We start from the raw sequence: 9,430 nt of genomic DNA on the forward strand, positions 1-9,430 counted from the left end.
AGTCCATAGTTTAGTCTGAAATCCATTCTATAGCCTATAGTGTAGCCTCTAATCTAGTCTGTAGTTTAGTCTGGTATACAGACTGGTCTAGTCTAGTCAATAGTCATATAGAGTCTTTAGTCTAGTATATAGTATAGTGTATAGTTTGGTTTAGTGTATAGTCTGGTGTATAGCCTAGTGTATTGACTAGTCTATAGCGTAGTCTAGTCTGTAGTCTTCTCAATAGTCCAGTCTATAGCCTTGCCTATAGCCTTAGTCTGTTGTTGTAAGAGATTGACTGTAACTGGATTTCTTTCTGGTTCATTCAGCTGTTGCTGAGTTGACAATCTTTAGCTGATTGAAAACCGGGCCGAGATTCAATTGTCGTGAGAACGTGTCTAGTCTGTAGTTTAGTATGGTCTATAATCCAGTCTGTTGTATAGACAAGTCTAGTCTATAGTCTAGTCTATAGTCCAGTCTATAGTTTTTTTTCTACAGTCTAGCCTTCAGTATAGTCTGACATATAGTCTAGTCTTTAGTCTAGACTATAGTCTGGTTTGTAGTCTAGCCTATAGTCTAGTCTACTGACTAGTCTATAGTCTAGAACATATTCTAGTCTATATTCTACTCTTGTTTAAAGACCATCTATAGTTTGTGTATATGCTGTTACTAGGTTTATAAAAAAGACACACGCATTAATTATTTTGCATAATCATTTCCAATTATAACTCGGGTTGCCTTAACCAACAATCAGACCATGATGAAATTCATAAAAAGAAAGAGAAAAACAGTTATTATCAGTAAATTTTAGACCAATCAATCATTTTTACCATGCAACATTAACAAAATTATATGAAACATGTTGTTAGTTCTAATACGAAATAAAAGGTGCAAAACTTGGCTAAAATAAATGATTAATGAACTGTAAAGTGACCACAGTTTATATAAAACAGAAGTAAATTATACTCTTATAAAATGGTTTCTTTAAAAAAAAGAGATTTTCTAGGGTAACTGTAAATAAAAGAAAGAGCATTTGTATACAAATTCAATATGTTAATATATAACTGTTACTCTCATATAAATGCTCTCTAACCAAACAGCTGATCTTTAGTATTTAGTAGCAAAACAAATCATTTCAAGTTCAAGTGCTTAAGAGAAGGTGGAGAGCATTATTAATGTTTAATTGAAAAAAGAGCAAAAGTGAGCATAAGCAAGTGATTGAATTGAAGATATTGCAAAAAATAATAAAAAAACCATAAATACCGCAACATTTAGCAATTTTATGGCAGTTTAAGCTAAACAAGTGACTGAGAAAAGAGTAAAAAAATTTAAAGGAAATAAAAGTGCATAAAAATTTTGTTATATATAAATCCGGTTTTAAAGTTAAAATAAAGTTAACAAAAAATATATATATTTTAGAAAGAAAATAAAACCTGTTAAAAAAATAAAAAAAAAATCTTTAAAAGAAAAATTATTAAAAATTTAAATATTTTTTATAAAAATAAGTAAATTGAAGAAAAATTACAATTTTGAATTTGTAGTAATATGTGCAATTTTTTATAGTGCTAAAGAAATTAAAACATTTGCTGAATTTTAATTATTTTTTTTTTTTGTAAAACCCCCCAAAAAATATATTTGAAAAAAAAAAAACAAACATTCAACATGTCCACAGACAACAGGTAAATTTTGTTTAAAATTAAGAAACTATTAAAACACCTGTTTTATTTAAGAAAAGACTTTCAAAAAAGTGTTGCCAAAAAGGGCTTTTGGGTGAAATAACAAGACAAAGAGTTTCTTCTTGCAACAGTTGGTTGTTTGTGATTTTATTCAAAAGCCACAATTACTGACTGTTTCAGTGATGTTTTGCAATTGTTGCACAAAAAAAAACTTCTTTGTCTTTTGCCAATGCCTTGTTTGTTGTTGTGGAAATAAATTTAATTAAAATTTATTTCCTGCCCTTTTTTTGTTGCCCTTTTTCCCCAACCTTTTACCACTTTGGAACTTCTTCTTTTAATTTATTTTATTGTTTTATTTTACATAACACTACAAAGGTCATTTTATTAATCATATCTCCCTTATTAATAATGTAAATTTCTGTTACAACTAATAATTTAAAATATTTCAAAATTTTTTTTGTCCATAGTCTGCTTTTAATTTTTTTTACAGTCACAATGAATGTGTCATTTAATTTCTTTGTTTTTTTTTTAATTCTGATTATAATTGCGAATTATTTTCTTTGCTTAACATTTACAAAAAAAAAAAAAATGTTTTAAACCAAATACTTGTTATAAAAATTTATAAAATCAAAAACAAATAAAAGATTTTTAATACAAAATGTTTTATTTCAAAGATTTTAAATTTTATTTACACTCGTTTTAAGGCTTTAACAGGTTAATGAGACATTTATATAAAATAAAATCTTAAAATGTGTTTTAGTTAGTTAATAAGTAAGTTAGTTAGTAGCCTAGTTGTCTAGTCAATGATCTAATCTATAGTCTAATGTACAGTCTGGTCTATAGTCTTAACTATAGATTAATCTATAGTCGGGTGTATAGTATAGTAAATAGTGCAGACTATAGCCTAGTTTAAAGTTTAATTTATAGCTAGTCTACAGTATCGTCTTTAGTATAGACTAGTCTATAGTCTAGTCTACAGTCTAGTCTATAGTATAGTGAACAGTCTAGTGTACAGTCTAGTCTACAATCTAGCCTATAGTCTAGTCTATAGTCAATTCTATAATCACGAATTGACTATAATTCTATAGTCTAGTCTATCGTTCAGTCTATAGTCAAGTCTATAGTCTACTCTATAGTCCAGTCTATGGTCCAGTCTGTAGTCAAGTTTACAGTTAAGTCTATTGTCTAGTCTATAGTCTAGTCCATAGTCTAGTCTATAGTCTAGTATTAAGTCTATAGTCTAGTCCATAGTCTAGTCTATAGTCTAGTATATAGTCTATAGTCTAGTCTAGTCTATAGTCTAGTCTATAGTCTAGTCTATAGTCTAGTCTATAGTCTAGTCTATAGTCTAGTCTATAGTCTAGTCTATAGTCTAGTCTATAGTCTAGTCTATAGTCTAGTCTATAGTCTAGTCTATAGTCTAGTCTATAGTCTAGTCTATAGTCTAGTCTATAGTCTAGTCTATAGTCTAGTCTATAGTCTAGTCTATAGTCTAGTCTATAGTCTAGTCTATAGTCTAGTCTATAGTCTAGTCTATAGTCTAGTCTATAGTCTAGTCTATAGTCTAGTCTATAGTCTAGTCTATAGTCTAGTCTATAGTCTAGTCTATAGTCTAGTCTATAGTCTAGTCTATAGTCTAGTCTATAGTCTAGTCTATAGTCTAGTCTATAGTCTAGTCTATAGTCTATAGTCTAGTCTAGTATAGTCTATAGTCTAGTCTATAGTCTAGTCTATAGTCTAGTCTATAGTCTAGTCTATAGTCTAGTCTATAGTCTAGTCTATAGTCTAGTCTATAGTCTAGTCTATAGTCTAGTCTATAGTCTAGTCTATAGTCTAGTCTATAGTCTAGTCTATAGTCTAGTCTATAGTCTAGTCTATAGTCTAGTCTATAGTCTAGTCTAAAGTCTAGTCTATAGTCTAGTCTATAGTCTAGTCTATAGTCTGGTCTATAGTCTAGTCTATAGTCTGGTCTATAGTCTAGTCTATAGTCTAGTCTATAGTCTAGTCTATAGTCTAGTCTATAGTCTAGTCTATAGTCTAGTCTATAGTCTAGTCTATAGTCTAGTCTATAGTCTAGTCTATAGTCTAGTTTATAGTCTAGTCTATAGTCTAGTCTATAGTCTAGTCTATAGTCTAGTCTATAGTCTAGTCTATAGTCTAGTCTATAGTCTAGTCTATAGTCTAGTCTATAGTCTAGTCTATAGTCTAGTCTATAGTCTAGTCTATAGTCTAGTCTAGTATAGTCTATAGTCTAGTCTATAGTCTAGTCTATAGTCTAGTCTATAGTCTAGTCTATAGTCTAGTCTATAGTTTAGTCTATAGTCTAGTCTATAGTCTAGTCTATAGTCTAGTCTATAGTCTAGTCTATAGTCTAGTCTATAGTCTAGTCTATAGTCTAGTCTATAGTCTAGTCTATAGTCTAGTCTATAGTCTAGTCTATAGTCTAGTCTATAGTCTAGTCTATAGTCTAGTCTAAAGTCTAGTCTATAGTCTAGTCTATAGTCTAGTCTATAGTCTGGTCTATAGTCTAGTCTATAGTCTGGTCTATAGTCTAGTCTATAGTCTAGTCTATAGTCTAGTATATAGTCTAGTCTATAGTCTAGTCTATAGTCTAGTCTAAAGTCTAGTCTATAGTCTAGTCTATAGTCTAGTCTATAGTCTAGTCTATAGTCTAGTCTATAGTCTAGTCTATAGTCTAGTCTATAGTCTAGTCTATAGTCTAGTCTATAGTCTAGTCTATAGTCTAGTCTATAGTCTAGTCTATAGTCTAGTCTATAGTCTAGTCTATAGTCTAGTCTATAGTCTAGTCTATAGTCTAGTCTATAGTCTAGTCTATAGTCTATAGTCTAGTCTATAGTCTAGTCTATAGTCTAATCTATAGTCTAGTCTATAGTCTAGTCTATAGTCTAGTCTATAGTCTAGTCTATAGTCTAGTCTATAGTCTAGTCTATAGTCTAGTCTATAGTCTAGTCTATAGTCTAGTCTATAGTCTAGTCTATAGTCTAGTCTATAGTCTAGTCTATAGTCTAGTCTATAGTCTAGTCTATAGTCTGGTCTATAGTCTAGTCTATAGTCTAGTCTATAGTCTAGTATATAGTCTAGTCTATAGTCTAGTCTATAGTCTAGTCTAAAGTCTAGTCTATAGTCTAGTCTATAGTCTAGTCTATAGTCTAGTCTATAGTCTAGTCTATAGTCTAGTCTATAGTCTAGTCTATAGTCTAGTCTATAGTCTAGTCTATAGTCTAGTCTATAGTCTAGTCTATAGTCTAGTCTATAGTCTAGGCTATAGTCTAGTCTATAGTCTAGTATATAGTCTAGTCTATAGTCTAGTTTATAGTCTATATTCTAGTCTATAGACTAGTCTGGTCTGTAGTATAGTTTATAGTCTAGTCTATAGTATACAGTCACAATATAGAATCTAGTCTAGTCTATAACCTACTTTTTAGTCTAGTCTATAGAGTAGTCTAGTCTGTAGTCTAGTCTATGTTCTAGTCTAGTCTATTCTATATTCTGGTCTATAATCTACAGTCTAGTCTATAGTGTAGTCTATAATCCAGTCTATAGTCTAGTTTATAGTCTAGTCTATAGTCTAGTCTATAGTCTAGTCTATAGTCTAGCCTATAGTCTAGTCTTTAGTTTAGACTATTGAATAGCCTATGTTCAATACATATAGACTATTTAGTATAGCCTATATGTATTGAACAAAAATCGTATTATATTTCTTAAATGATTCTTATTTATTTTAAAGAAAATAATTAACAATCATCTCGTTTCTCAACTTCATTTTCCTTTTAAATAATTCAACACACTTCCCCACTTTTAAGGGCCTCACATATTACGTTTTTTTTCTAATCTAGAGTGTTTTATATAATATGAAAAAAAGAGACCGATTCCTATTATTTTATAAAATATACACTTTGAATTACAATAACAAAATTCACCAAACTGATAAATCGACTAAATAAATATTGAATTAAAAAAAAAAACACACACATACACACAAAATTGGCAAGTCATTGAAGAATTAACAAACAATTCAAAAAAATACTATATTCGAAGCAGCAATCTACAAGTACTACACTAGTTGCATTTAGAGAAAGAAAAACACACAACAAAAAATAAAATTAAAATACAATAATTAAATAAAACTGAGATTTGCACAACAAAATTTAAACACTTAAACATAAACACGAAAAAGTTAATTAAAATCAGTTCTGTTCTAGTTCTGTTTTAGTTCTGTTCTAGTTCTGTTCTAGTTCTGTTCTAGTTCTGTTCTAGTTCTGTTCTAGTTCTGTTCTAGTTCTGTTCTAGTTCTGTTCTAGTTCTGTTCTAGTTCTGTTCTAGTTCTGTTCTAGTTCTGTTCTAGTTCTGTTCTAGTTCTCTTCTAGTTCTGTTCTAGTTCTGTTCTAGTTCTGTTCTAGTTCTGTCCTAGTTCTGTTCTAGTTCTGTTCTAGTTCTGTTCTAGTTCTGTTCTAGTTCTTTTCTAGTTCTGTTCTAGTTCTGTTCTAGTTCTGTTCTAGTTCTGTTCTAGTTCTGTTCTAGTTCTGTTCTAGTTCTGTTCTAGTTCTGTTCTAGTTCTGTTCTAGTTCTGTTCTAGTTCTGTTCTAGTTCTGTTCTAGTTCTGTTCTAGTTCTGTTCTAGTTCTGTTCTAGTTCTGTTCTAGTTCTGTTCTAGTTCTGTTCTAGTTCTGTTCTAGTTCTTTTCTAGTTCTGTTCTAGTTCTGTTCTAGTTCTGTTCTAGTTCTGTTCTAGTTCTGTTCTAGTTCTGTTCTAGTTCTGTTCTAGTTCTGTTCTAGTTCAGTTCTAGTTCTGTTCTAGTTCTGTTCTAGTTCTGTTCTAGTTCTGTTCTAGTTCTGTTCTAGTTCTGTTCTAGTTCTGTTCTAGTTCTGTTCTAGTTCTGTTCTAGTTCTGTTCTAGTTCTGTTCTAGTTCTGTTCTAGTTCTGTTCTAGTTCTGTTCTAGTTCTGTTCTAGTTCTGTTCTAGTTCTGTTCTAGTTCTTTTTCTACTTCTCTTCTAGTTCTGTTCTAGTTCTGTTCTAGTTCTGTTCTAGTTCTGTTCTAGTTCTGTTCTAGTTCTGTTCTAGTTCTGTTCTAGTTCTGTTCTAGTTCTGTTCTACTTCTGTTCTAGTTCTGTTCTAGTTCTGTTCTAGTTCTGTTCTAGTTCTGTTCTAGTTCTGTTCTAGTTCTGTTCTAGTTCTGTTCTAGTTCTGTTCTAGTTCTGTTCTAGTTCTGTTCTAGTTCTGTTCTAGTTCTGTTCTAGTTCTGTTCTAGTTCTGTTCTAGTTCTGTTCTAGTTCTGTTCTAGTTCTGTTCTAGTTCTGTTCTAGTTCTGTTCTAGTTCTGTTCTAGTTCTGTTCTAGTTCTGTTCTAGTTCTGTTCTAGTTCTGTTCTAGTTCTGTTCTAGTTCTGTTCTAGTTCTGTTCTAGTTCTGTTCTAGTTCTGTTCTAGTTCTGTTCTAGTTCTGTTCTAGTTCTGTTCTAGTTCTGTTCTAGTTCTGTTCTAGTTCTGTTCTAGTTCTGTTCTAGTTCTGTTCTAGTTCTGTTCTAGTTCTGTTCTAGTTCTGTTCTAGTTCTGTTCTAGTTTTGTTCTAGTTCTGTTCTAGTTCTGTTCTAGTTCTGTTCTAGTTCTGTTCTAGTTCTGTTCTAGTTCTGTTCTAGTTCTGTTCTAGTTCTGTTCTAGTTCTGTTCTAGTTCTGTTCTAGTTCTGTTCTAGTTCTGTTCTAGTTCTGTTCTAGTTCTGTTCTAGTTCTGTTCTAGTTCTGTTCTAGTTCTGTTCTAGTTCTGTTCTAGTTCTGTTCTAGTTCTGTTCTAGTTCTGTTCTAGTTCTGTTTTAGTTCTGTTCTGGTTTTGTTCTAGTTCTGTTTTGTTCTCATCTAGTTCTGTTCTAGTTCTGTGTCAGTTCTGTTCTAGTTCCGTTCACTAATCAATCGCGTGACCAGTTCAGGGCTGTACTATATTACCATAAACATTCATAATTATATAAACTATATTAAAATTCTGAAGTGTTAATAACCGCAACAAATTTAATTTTGTCTATCAAAATTCTCATTAAAATGTCATAAAATTTGGGTAAAACCTCTATGACGAGCACTGCTTAACTTAGAGCAATTATATTTTTTACTTTTTGTTTAAATAATTTATAATTAGTAAGTGGCTTTATATTAAATCTTTATATTGTTTACACATAACTGGTTCTATACTCAATAACTGTTTATTTTTTTTCGAAAATACCAAACGGATCTCAAAATCAAATCACTTTCATATTGATAACTTATCGATAACTTGTATGGAGAAATTTTTAAGTGGCACCATTGTTTATTATCATATGATAAGATCCTAGAAATACATATTAATACCCCACCCTTATAAGTGGATTTTAAATGACGTTTAAATTGTTATTGGGTAAAATTTCCAAAGTCTAAATAAGTTTATGATCAAGGCAAACCCTAAATTTTAGGTGAAAGAGAGAGTGAGAAAGAGAGGGAGCGAGAGAGAGTTGATTACTAATTAACAACTGGCGTTATCTTTCAACTTTGTAATGGTGATAAATTAATAATTGGTATAATTTTCTATAGTTGTTTGTATTTAAAAAAAAAACGTGGTTATTATCTAAACATAAGCAAATACAATTTCAGACATATAGTACATACATTCTTGTAGTTTTATAATCTAATAATTGTTGCCAAATGAAAAACTTAGCAATAAATAGTTTCATCATTAGAAAATGAAATTTAGCAAAAACTGTTATCAGATTGTCAAAAAAACCAATAAAAAAATAGAATGTAATTTATTGAAAAAACAAATCACAGAATTAATTACACTATGAATTAAATTCCAACAAAAAGTTCAATTTCATTATGGCGTTTTGAAAATGTTCAATTTTACTTTTAACATCAATCATTAACGATCAGCAGTTCTAATTATTTTATGACATTGCAAAAACTAAAAAAACAGCAAAATAAACAAACCAGCCAGCTCTGCTACCAAAATACACACACAAAAATTCATGTTTCTTTTTATTTTATTGTCAAATAATAATAAATTAAGACAGACATTTTTAAAAGTGTTTATTTTTTTCCTCCACTAATTATGACGTTATAATTTATCAACCAATATTGTTTTGATTAAGTATGAGATTATATTTTGTGGTAAATATTAGATGTATTTAGTAGCAACTAGTTTAAGTCAACAGTGGATACTAAGCAAAATGAATTTGTATAAAAAGTTTTACAAAGTTTGCCAAATCCAAGGACTATAGACTAGACAAAAGACTAGGTCTTATACTATACTATAGAATAGACTAGACTACACAATAGACTAAAGACTAGACTATAGACTAGTCTATAGACTAGATTAAAGGCTAAAATATAGACTAGAATATGGACTAGACTATAGACTAGAATAAAGACTTAACTATAGATAAGAACATAGACTAGACTATAGAACTAGACTATAGAATAGACTTAAGACTTGATTATGTACTGGACTATAGACAATGCTACAGACTTGATTATAGTCTAAACTATAGACTAGACTATAGACTAGACATTGACTAGACTATAGACTAGACTATAGACTACACTATAGACTAGACTAAGACTAGACTATAGACTAGACTATAGTCTAGACTATAGACTGAACTATAGACAAGACTATAGTCTAGACTATAGGCTAGACTATAGACTATACTATAGACTAGACTATAGACTAGACTATAGACTAGACTATAGACAAGACTATAGACTAGACTATAGACTAGACTATAGACTAGACTATAGA

The sequence above is a fragment of the Lucilia cuprina genome, chromosome 6, assembly GCF_022045245.1.
Source record: "Lucilia cuprina isolate Lc7/37 chromosome 6, ASM2204524v1, whole genome shotgun sequence".
NCBI lineage: Eukaryota > Metazoa > Arthropoda > Insecta > Diptera > Calliphoridae > Lucilia > Lucilia cuprina.